Source organism: Gossypium raimondii, chromosome 9, assembly GCF_025698545.1.
Source record: "Gossypium raimondii isolate GPD5lz chromosome 9, ASM2569854v1, whole genome shotgun sequence".
NCBI classification, from domain to species: Eukaryota; Viridiplantae; Streptophyta; class Magnoliopsida; order Malvales; family Malvaceae; genus Gossypium; species Gossypium raimondii.
The window spans coordinates 6,826,049-6,837,237 of NC_068573.1; the positions used below are offsets into that span (position 1 = coordinate 6,826,049).

Consider the following 11,189-nt stretch of genomic DNA (forward strand, 5'->3'; position numbering starts at 1 on the left):
AACTTGAGCATACATTATGCATATTATAGGGGGTGTACTGATGTCGGATATGAACAACAATAGGATTCATTTGATGTATTTAACCCTATTAATTGATTTGCAGAATGTTTGCTTGTATAGTTGGGGTTCCACAGTTTTGGCTATGTTGTATCATGAGTTTTGTCGGATGACAAAGCCTGATATCGTAGACATAGGTGGATGCCTCATATTGCTGCAGTATTGGGCTCTTTACCGGATGTCATTATTGGCATTGGTTAGTCACCAAGCATACGTATTTCCACTGGTGAATATGTGACAAAATTTTACTTTTTATAGCAATTAAGTGTCATATTTTTTTAATGATATTATTCAAATGATACTATTCTAACATGTAATTTGTTTTCGTAGATGGAGTACCAATTCGGGTATCGGGAGGTCATGCATTGTTCCGATATATCGTCTAATGATTGAACAATATGTCGGGGAAAGGGTAAGTTATTCCAATATTCGTGACATGTAATTACTTTGTATATCTTACTCGAACCGTGTTAAATTTTAACCATATTATTAATCGTGCAGTTCATCTGGATGCCGTATTGAAGACTGGAAATTGTGGCAATTAGACCCTCGTCTTCCCACATTCATTCACACATGTGGTGCATTAACGCACCCATTATCAATTTCCAGACAATCGAGTGGTATAATGGGGATCGAGTACTCCGGCAGTTTGGTTGCATCCAGTATATATCAGCTCTGCCAATGCAGTTGGGGAAGATCCACGGGATTAACAAGAAAGGAAAACATGGAAATAATTAGGGGATTATGCACCATAAATATATTACAGTGTGGGATAATCAGATGGCGCAGAGACCTCAGATGGATATTTCTTTTGATTTGCAACCATCGTTAGAGTACATACAATGGCATACCAGTACGGGAAAACCATATTTACTTGGTGCGCTATCGACTGTAGTCCCCTCGCACATGCGTCGACTTGGGGCATGCGTCCACACCGAGATCACTATCACTATCGACCTCGTCATCACAAGGATTACTGCTATCATATCCATCATCACCAACCACATCAATATCAGGTGTAACATTAAGATCGATATCGATCCCGCGTATATTCGATTGACCATCAACTTACGATATCGGAGCCACCATAAACAGTTCTTGAGCTCTATGTTCTTCACCTAATGGAGTGAGATCTTCAGTTGGCTCCACACCATCTAACTCAACAAATAACTGAATGATGCATTTTGGTCACTCCGATTCCCATAATAAAGAGCGACCATTGTCTCCACGTCTTCATCGTCTACAAATTCCATTTTGGTGAATTTGATGGGATCTGTCGAAACTGGAAACTTGTAGAAAAGTTTCGAGATCCTTGTCCCACAATGTCTAATAAATTTTGCACTAATCATTTCCTTTATATCATCGAACGAGACATTTCTATTAAATCTCATTGCTATTTGTTGGCGACATTCAGATATATATTCAACAGTTGTTGTCAAGATTATTCTATCGAAATAAACACATATGAAAAATTGATTATTCTCTTCAATACTCAATTTGTTAAAAAAGAAATAAAAACTCTCAAAATAATTTCGAACAACAAAAAAATACTTACATAAAAAATTTAATGAATAAAAATAGACCAAAATTATATCAATATGCAATTTTTTTCATTCATAAGCTCAGACTTTTTCTGTTCTCATTTTGTACATGAACAACATTTATCTTTACATTTAACCACCTAAATTCATTTCTACATTTTCTTCCATCTCCTATCCTGTATCTTCCTCGGGAAAATTCTCTATATTAAATTATGATTTCTCTTCAAATTCATCTTCTACAATCCAATTTGGAAATTCCTCAGGATATTTTTCCTCTTCAATCTTTATAACGGGTATTGAATTTAGAAATTCTCTTGGTAATTTTCTAACAACTAATTTATCCATCCATGGTATGTCAAACACATTTTGCTTCCCAGTCAACTTTCGCGAACCTACACTTTGTCTCGCTATTTTCCTTACTCCATAAGAGATTATAAACTTCACGAAGTATAACTAGTTTCCAATAGGTTCGTAGTCCAGTACAAATGTGGTGCCACCTATCAGGTAGGCACCACTATTACAATAATATTCTTTTTCTTGGCCAAGTTTACCTGATTTTTAGGGTGGTGTCACCTATGCACCACCCTCCACTTGCATAAATGTACCATTCCGATACATAAGCTCCCTAATATACTATTTAGGTATTTTTTTAAATAATATTCAAGTAAAAAAGCCTAACAATAATGAACATGCAATCGTTTTTATGCTTATTATGTGTCATGATTTCTTTTCTCATTGCCTAAAAAATTTGGAGGCTTGGCTACTTGAGGAGTATATATTCAAATTTTGTAAAATTTTATACTAAAATATTTACCAAACAAAAGCATCTCTTATATTTTTACCATTCCATAATATTAATTATATATAAAATATATAGGTTAAATTATAAAAAAATGCTAAAAATAAAAGAAATTGAGAAAACGTTTTTTAATTTATCGATTTATGTTGTTTTTAGAGAAAGTAAATAAAATGCGTCTTATAGGATGCATTATGTTAGTGTTTTTCTTTGAGTCCGTGTTCGATTTCTCTCCTACTCACATTTATAATTTTTTTATTTCATTTTGTTTAAGGTTTTTTTTATTTTTAATTAATATTTTTGACACATTAGCTTTTTTGGTTAGAAGGTTAGGTAATTGTGATTTCATCCTTGAGTCTAAATTCAATTCCTCTTATAAGTATTTTAATATATATTTTTATTTCATTTTGCTTCAAGTTTTTTAAATTAATAACTCTTTTATTTATAAAATAAAATAATAAATATGTAATTATTTTTAAAACATCAACTAATTCTTTAGATGTATTTTTCTTTATATATAATATTTATATACCAAATATTTACTTTCTCCACCTATATTATGGGGGTATGTTAATTTCTAATATTATAAAATCAAATAATTATTTCAAATATGTAAAATATTTCAAATATAATTATTTTTCATCTACATTGTGGGTATGATATTTCAAATATTTCAAACTCAGAAAATGACGTCGTTGGGCTTAGGTTTTTAGCGGCGGTTTTTTAAAAAAGTGCCGCTAATGCTCAGGGCTTTAGCGGCGTTTTTTAGAAAGTGCCACTAATACTCTATTTTTAGCGGCGTTTTTAAAAAAGTGCCACTAATGCTCGGGGCTTTAGCGGCGTTTCTGAAAATGCGCTGCTAATGCTTAAGGCTTTAGCGGCGTTTTTGAAGAAGCGGCGCTAATGCTCTATTTTAGCAGCGTTTTTGAAAAAGCGCCGCAAAAAATTCAAATTATTTAATTTTCTTATTTATATTAATTAAAATTAAAATTATTTTTAATTGAATATTAAAATCTTCAAAAAAATAATGACACGAAGAAATAATTTGAAATAAAAACATAGAAAAATATTTGCTAAAATGGAAAAATTAAAATACTATTATTTAAAATAATTTTAAAGTTTTTGGGTATATTATCGAGTGTTTTTAATTTACATATTAAATAATTTCTTATATAATCGTAAAAGAGATAGTATTAATTTTAAAATATTGAATTAATTATCACTATAGTTTAAGGGTTTTGGTTTAGGGTATATGGTTTAGAGTTTAAGGTTTAGGAGTTACTATTTTAAGGTTTATGGAATATGGGTTTAGGGGTTATGATTTATGGTTTACGGTTTAAAGGCTGGGGTTTAGGTTTAGAGGTTATTTGTTAAGGGTTAAGGGTTTTAGGATTTAAGGTTTAAGATTTAGATTAACTAGTGTTTTCTAATTTATATATTAATTAATTTCTTATATAATTGAAAAATAGATAATATTAATTTGGTTCTTCAAAAACGTGTGAAGATTTGGTTCTTCAAAATCGTTTGGTGTATTTAAAACTATTAAAGTGCATTATATTTGTTGAGGGAATAATAAAACAGAATACTGAGTTTTTAAATATTTTCAAAGAATTTGACATTAAATCGTTTCACAACATTTTAATAAGTACAGGTTAATTTTCATTCTTATTCGCTCCGTGGATATCCCTTTTTTAATAAGATTTTTACAATATTTTTAAAATTTTCATTTTAAACTATGCCACTTAAGGCTTGACGTCTCATTTAACTATTAAATTAATGATTTTAGTAATGGAGGGACCATATTGATATAACCTCGTTAGTTTAAAGATGTAATTAGAATATTTTAAAGACTTGGGAACCAATTTAAAATGAAAATTATAGTTTAGGGATGTATGGTGTAATTAACTCTATTAAAATTAATTTTAACTAAAACCTAACTTGAAGAGATCATAGGTTGCGTTTTGTCGGACCTATGTATTCTATTAACATGCATTATATTTGTTCAAGCCTAGCTTAACTTGAAATACGAGTCTTAATTTTACCTAAATTTGTCTTTATTTTATATAGCTAACTCAAATCCATTTTAGACCACTCGTATTATTATTAATTTAATATATATTAATTATATTTTTTTCATTTATTAAAATTTTAAACATAGACAAATTAATACATATTTTAAAAACTTTTCCAACTTCAAGCTCGTTTTACCGAATCACCCATTTCATTGTTTAAAACAATAAAAATTATTTTATATTTAAATTTAATTAGATCTAGCAAAATAGTATATATTTTAGTTAAGAAGAAATATCTCTAATAAAATGGAGATTAGATCGAAAAGAATAATATAAAATCATGATTAACGTCTTAATCTTTAATAGAAATTTGATATGTGAGAGATTGATTGCTTATTTTGGATAATTCTAACTTAACAATTAATTACAACCATTTAATCATTTATTTTCTTATTAAAATATACGATATCTGTTTTCTAACTTAATAACTTGGTATTTAAAAAAATCTAATTTATAAAAAATAGTAATAATAAATGTTTTATAAAAACACTTAACTAATAATTTTTAACAGACAAAATAAGAGATTTTTAGCATAGCAAAACGACGTCGTTTTAATCAAAATGAAATGATTTTTTGCGGCGTTTTTTTAAAAACACCGCAAAAGGTAAGAAATAGCGGCGTTTTTATAATAAACGCCGCAAAGAATAATTTTGCTTTAAAAAAATCCCGCCATTTATCCCCAAATTCCCCCCAGTGAAACCCCTAATTTTCCCCCTAAAACTCTTAACTTTTCAAACACGCCGTCTCTCTTGCTTTCTCTCCCTCCCTCCCTCACTGCGACATTACAAAAAAATCCCAAAAGAAAAATTTAACAAGAAGCGATTATATTCAAAAGGAAAAAAAGAAGAGGAAAATGGAGGCACCAAAGGCCATTCGGCATGAAATTGGAGGAGTCCAGAACGACATGTTGCGATTCGGTCTCCATGGCGTTAAGAGCGACCTCGTCGGATCTTACCCTCTCTAATATGCTTACGAGTAAAAGAATCACTGAAGTATCAGGTGTTTCCAAATTAGGGTTTAGCATTGGCGAAGTCGGAGGTAGAGTTGTCAATCTTTGTAATAAAAAAGTTCTGGATTCATCTTCAATAGGGTAATTGGCTACTACTTGTTTGTATTTAAAAGCTCGCAATGTTGAATATATTATTGTTCTTTGAGCCCTGTTATTTACTTTTCCCTCTTCGAAAACTTTTAAAATCTCCATTTTCCCGGTTAACAAACATCATTTTCTGTGAAAAAGAAATTCATCTAAAAGACTAAAGGACTAGAGGAAAAGGAAAAAGAAGATGGAACCTGTAACACCCCTTACCCGTATTCGACGTTGGAATGGGGCATGAGGCATTACTAGAACACATACACTTGTAAACGTATTTAACCGAGTTATAAAATTTCATCTAAATTAAAACTTTCAAAATTTTTTAACATGCTTTTATAATTCTTCACAATATATCCTTAAAATATTATATTCATAATAAATAGGGCCTACGAGACCCGATACATACCCATGCAATTCAATGCTTCATTTCCATTTGATTCAGTTCACAATTTCTCATGCTCACAATTCAAATCATATCACTAGAAATTTCCATTTAATTAGATTTGAATTACAGTAATACAAACTTACTAGGCTAAATTGCAGAAATACCATGATACAAGGGCATTTTGGAAATTTTTCATTTCCCTCGACTTTCCACTTGATCTTGATCTAAATTAATAATTTCATTCAATTTATTAATTTAGATAATAAAACTATTCAATTCTTGAAATTTCGTCATTTTTTCCATTTTTACAAAATTACCCTAAAAATTTTACTTTTATTCAATTTAATCATTGAACCTAAAACATGTAAATTAGCTATTTTAAAATAAACTTATATTATCAGAATATTCACACATATTTTCCTCATCCGCCACTCCATTCCACATCCTTAATGTACTTAACACTCTTAGAAATAACATTTTCTAAAGTTTCATTATTCACCCTTAAGTATATTCAAAGTTGTCTATCCGAGTCAATATCACTAAATTATTTTCATATGGAGCTAAAAACTCCAAATTATGCACCATTAATTTTACCTGAAACTAGACTCATATATCTTTTTACTATAAAATTTTCAGAATTTTTAGTTTAGCCAATTGGTACAATTTATTCTTTAAAAATTCCCTGTTTCACCGCCTCGATGTTTCTGACCTCTCTTCACTAAAAATCAAATATCTCTTAGTACAAAATTCAGATGATAGTTTTGTTTATTTCTCTTGAAACTAGACTCATTAATAAATTTAAGCATATAAATTACAAATTAAAATTATTTTTTTACAATTTATAATGATTTATCAAAGTTAGAATAGGGATTCCTAAATCAATCCGACATTGCCTCACTAAAATTCAAATATCTCAATATATATAACTCTTTTACTTACTCTATTTCTTTTATGTAAAAATAGACTCATTAATATTTCATTTCATATCTTATTCACTCCCTAATTAAATTTTCACAATTTATGGTGATTTTTCAAAGTTAACCTACTGCAGCTTTCCAAAACTATTTTAGTGCAAGATGTTGATAATCAAATTTATAACACCCTCCTTTCCTTTCTCTACAATATTTTCTATCAATTCCTCTTGTTTCCTTCACTAACATATCAAGAATATAGAACCTTATATAATAAATCCCTACATTAACATCAATTCCTACTTTTTCAATAATATCAAACTCAAAAATATATTGAAATCTTAATGTTCTTACCTTACTCTATTGATTTGAATCTTTAACTTGATTTTCTCTCTCCTCCAGCCTTTTATTTCTTGAATCTAACTCGATATTCTAGATCCCCATAGTCTCCTTATCAATTTCCTCTCTTGGTGGCTATGTAAATTCTTTTGATTTCTAGATGAAAATAGTGAATTTTTTATGGAAGGACCAAATTGTAAAAAAAGCAAAACTTTCTTTCTTTCTCTCTTTTTCTCACGTTGGTGTATGGAAAAATGGTGGGTTGCATGCTTCTTCATCTTCCTTTTCTTATATATATACTAAATAAATAATAAAATAATAAAATATCATTTAAAAATCAAATTAAAATACTAATAAACTAATATTTATTTAATTAATTAATATAAAATATCTCCAAAATCATCATTATCTTCTAGATTTCTCTCTCTTCTAATTGACCATTTTTCCCTTTATGATCTTTTAAAATTTCATCATTGAGTCATCACTTAATTTGGTAAAATTACGATTTAGTCCCTCAAAATTCTTCACCTTTTTCAATTTGGTCCTAATCCATTCATTTTCCTTAGTTTCTAGATCATTCCACCCTTAAAATATTTACACCATTGGTCCTTCAACTTTTTCATATTTACACTTTAACCCCTCAAATTTTTTAGTATTTACTCTTGGGTAACAAAACTTTTCTCACTTTTGCGATTTAATCCTTTCTTTAACTAATATGTCATAATATACTTCCCAATGTTGACATAACTCTAAAATTTCCCCTTTTTGTCGCTTTATTTCCTTATTTTATTATATCAATGATAATATTTTACTGTAAAAATTGTTGAGGTATTACAGAACCAGTGGTGGAAACAGTGAGTGGATACCACGGCTTGCAGTGGTTCAACCTAATCAAGCTTATATTTGTTGCCGGTGCCAGTTAAATCGACTGTTTGACTCGATCAACCACTCATTTGGTTTGTTTCCTTTTCTCTTAGTACTTAAAAAAAAACAATTAAAGGGAAAATGGGGAAAACTAAATTTATTTGGAATTTAGGTATGTTGGAGATTTGAAGGAAGGAAATATGAGCTTGCTAAGAAGTTAAAGACGATTGTATAAAGGAAGGAAAGCGTTTGCCTGAGGGTCTTTATACGTTGCGAAGGTATTAATTTCTATTAATTTCTTATCTTTCTATTAATTTTTGGTTTAATTTCTTTTAAGTTATTTCTCGTTGTGTTGTTTTTGGTGCTCATAGATGGGAGACCCTTCTGTGGAGGTTGCCGATGATAACCGTGATGCTTCGCATTCAGCTAAGGCCAAAGCCGTGGATGCCATTTCTGAAGGTAAATAATCACAACTTACCATTTATTTACTTATTTTTATTTTCTTATATTTGATAGAATGATTCAGTTGCTTAGTGTTCTTTTGTCTCCTTTCAGCCAGTGTTTACATTAAGATGAAAAAGCCCAATGCTGCTATTCGAGATGCCAATGCTGCTTTGGAGGTTTGTGTGTATATGTATATATATATGTTTAGCTTAGTATTGATCTGGTTTAGCTTAGTATTGGTCTGGTTTTTTTACATGCTTGAATGATAAAAGGCTTACTGGTAATCGTGAACTTAAATCTTGAAAATTGCTTGATTTGATTTTTACAAATTGCAATTACTGCCTTTTTTGGTTTCTTGATTTATTATATAATATGTTCTATAATCGAAAAGGTAGTTATATTGCAGCAGAGTCATGAAACTTAGGCAGTAAGAAGATGTTCCATAAAGAATAAAGCAGAATAGCACATATACAATGGAACTGAGAGTGGTTCTTATTTTGTTTTGCTCACCCTTGATACATATTGGAGATCTCAAAGCATAGATATTTTGTATAAAGTTCTGGGGTTCCAAGTATAAAGGGAAAACATTGGAAATGCCTATGTCAAATACATAATCATGTCGACACTTTTGAGTTGAAACTACTATGGCCAGTGACTTTAATTTCTTTGATCACGAGTTACAGCATATGTCCACACCCCAGACTGTTTGATAGATTGTGTCTTAAAAATTGTATACTCAACTTACTCCATGATTGTAATTACTAAAAGTATTTGAATAAGAGAAATTTTATGTGCAATCTGGTTTGGTCCTTTGATTCAACAGGAATCTCCTTGGTGAAGAGTTGGGTCTATTGAACTCAAAGGAGCTTGAGCATCAACTAGAGCCATCCTTGAAACATGTCCGCTCCACCAAGGTAACATGTAACGAAGCTTATATACTTATAGGTTTTATCTTGTTTGGAGGGTAAGTTTTGATTACTGCTTACATATATCTTTGATATGTTTGAGTTTATACAAGCGAGAATTTCATACAATTGTTCAGCATAGTAAATTTATTTTTTATCATTTGTTGCACATCTGTTATATTCTGAATTTTTAAGATAGCTAGGAATAAATATGAAACTAGAATGTTATGGTAAATAAACTTCTTTTTTCTGATTTAATCCCATCCAATTTAACCAGACCCAACTTGTCAGCAAATCTATCTTTTACAAACATTGTGTTCTTTTTAGAAGAGTTTTTCTTCATCAGTAATTTATTTAAATCTAATGGAGGAGATTAAAAACTGTCTATTGAAGCTCATTAACCACAAATAATATTAGAAGTGGCTAGAGGAATTAGGGAAACAGTACTATATAATAACATCTTTATTAGAATAATTTCATTTCTACTTTAATAATACTGAAAAATTAAAAATTTTATTAGACGATTTAAAATATGTAGTGTTGGGTTTTCTAGATTATTGATTAAGTCGTATGTTTGTCGACAGACTAGTCAAGCTATGGCAAGTGCTCTCAATGTTGTACAAACATCTCATTCGTATGGGGATTTAATGCTCCTAATGAAAGCTGCTGAACTGCAACAAGTGTGTGCTTCTCTTGGTGGTTTTTTTTACTACTTTTTTAAGTGATAAAACTTATGTTAACTTTGTGAGGAATCGGGTCTCGTAACACGTGATTCATCTGAATATCTATTTGTTTTAGTGTTAATAATTCTTTTAACATAAATTTTGCGGGAAAGGCCCTGGAGTTATATGGTTGAAATGGCCAGGATTGAATCGGTGAGTCCAATTTGAATCTCTTATTCGTCTTTCCATAAAAATACATTTGTATTTGAACTTGAACTTGATGGTTTACCGATCATTCCACTCTTATCAGAGCTGATATGCTCAATTGTTTTTACTCTTAAAATTAATCACTCGTAGGTTTACAGGGAAGTTGAGTTCCTTCTAGCTGTGACGAGGTATTGCAGAGAATAAGTTAAGATAGTAACCACTATTCATGCAAGCTTGTGAATTAGCATTTGCCGAATGTTATGTTACAAATGGAATGCAAGCCCTGTGGTTTATTTTAAGGTTTAAATATTGTTATGAATGTTACGGTTTATTTTAAGGTTTATGGTTTACCGATCATTCCATTCTTATCAGAGCTTTGAGTTCATTACAAGATTTTCTTGATTAAGTTAATGTATTATATCTTTTATTACCTTGCAATATGTATAGTCATAGGCAGGTTCAACTAGTCAGTCTGTTTCTCATAGGTATTATTTATTTTAGTTTTGATTCTAAATTTTTATTTTTACTTTAATATTTATGACAACTAGAGTTCTAACTTTTGGATTTTAATTGTGTTATTAATTTATTATTTTAAATTCTAAAACTAAATTCATTAATTTTTATATTTAGTTTTAAAGTTAAAATTTTCATAGAAAATTTAATTTAAATAATATTTTTATTTATCCTTAAAAGTATATTTAAAGTTCAAATTTAAAAATAAAACATAATATAATATTTATTATAAAAATAAATATTATTTGATTAAAATAATTTTTTTAAATGTTATATTTTAAGCGGCGTTTTTGCAAGAAGCGTCGCTAAAGGTTTGTTCTATAGCGGCGTTTGTGATAAAAAGCGCCGCTAAAGGTCATGTTCTTTAATTTAACGCGTTGTCTATAGAGGCACTTTTTGC

The 11,189-nt window shown here is 29.7% G+C and overlaps 1 non-coding gene across 2 annotated transcripts; it reads left to right on the forward strand.

The window, feature by feature from the left end:
* The first annotated feature begins 8,000 nt into the window (after window positions 1-8,000).
* Window positions 8,001-10,768, forward strand: LOC105798276 (uncharacterized). Of its 2 annotated transcripts, none has more exons than XR_008188692.1 (6): window positions 8,001-8,150; window positions 8,231-8,336; window positions 8,430-8,517; window positions 8,614-8,678; window positions 9,326-9,416; window positions 9,992-10,767. It is a non-coding gene; the product is annotated as an uncharacterized LOC105798276 (transcript). The 2 variants fall into 2 exon arrangements; XR_008188693.1 differs by lacking the exon at window positions 8,001-8,150 and having other exon boundaries at window positions 8,163-8,336; window positions 9,992-10,282; window positions 10,427-10,768.
* The last annotated feature ends 421 nt before the right edge of the window (window positions 10,769-11,189 follow it).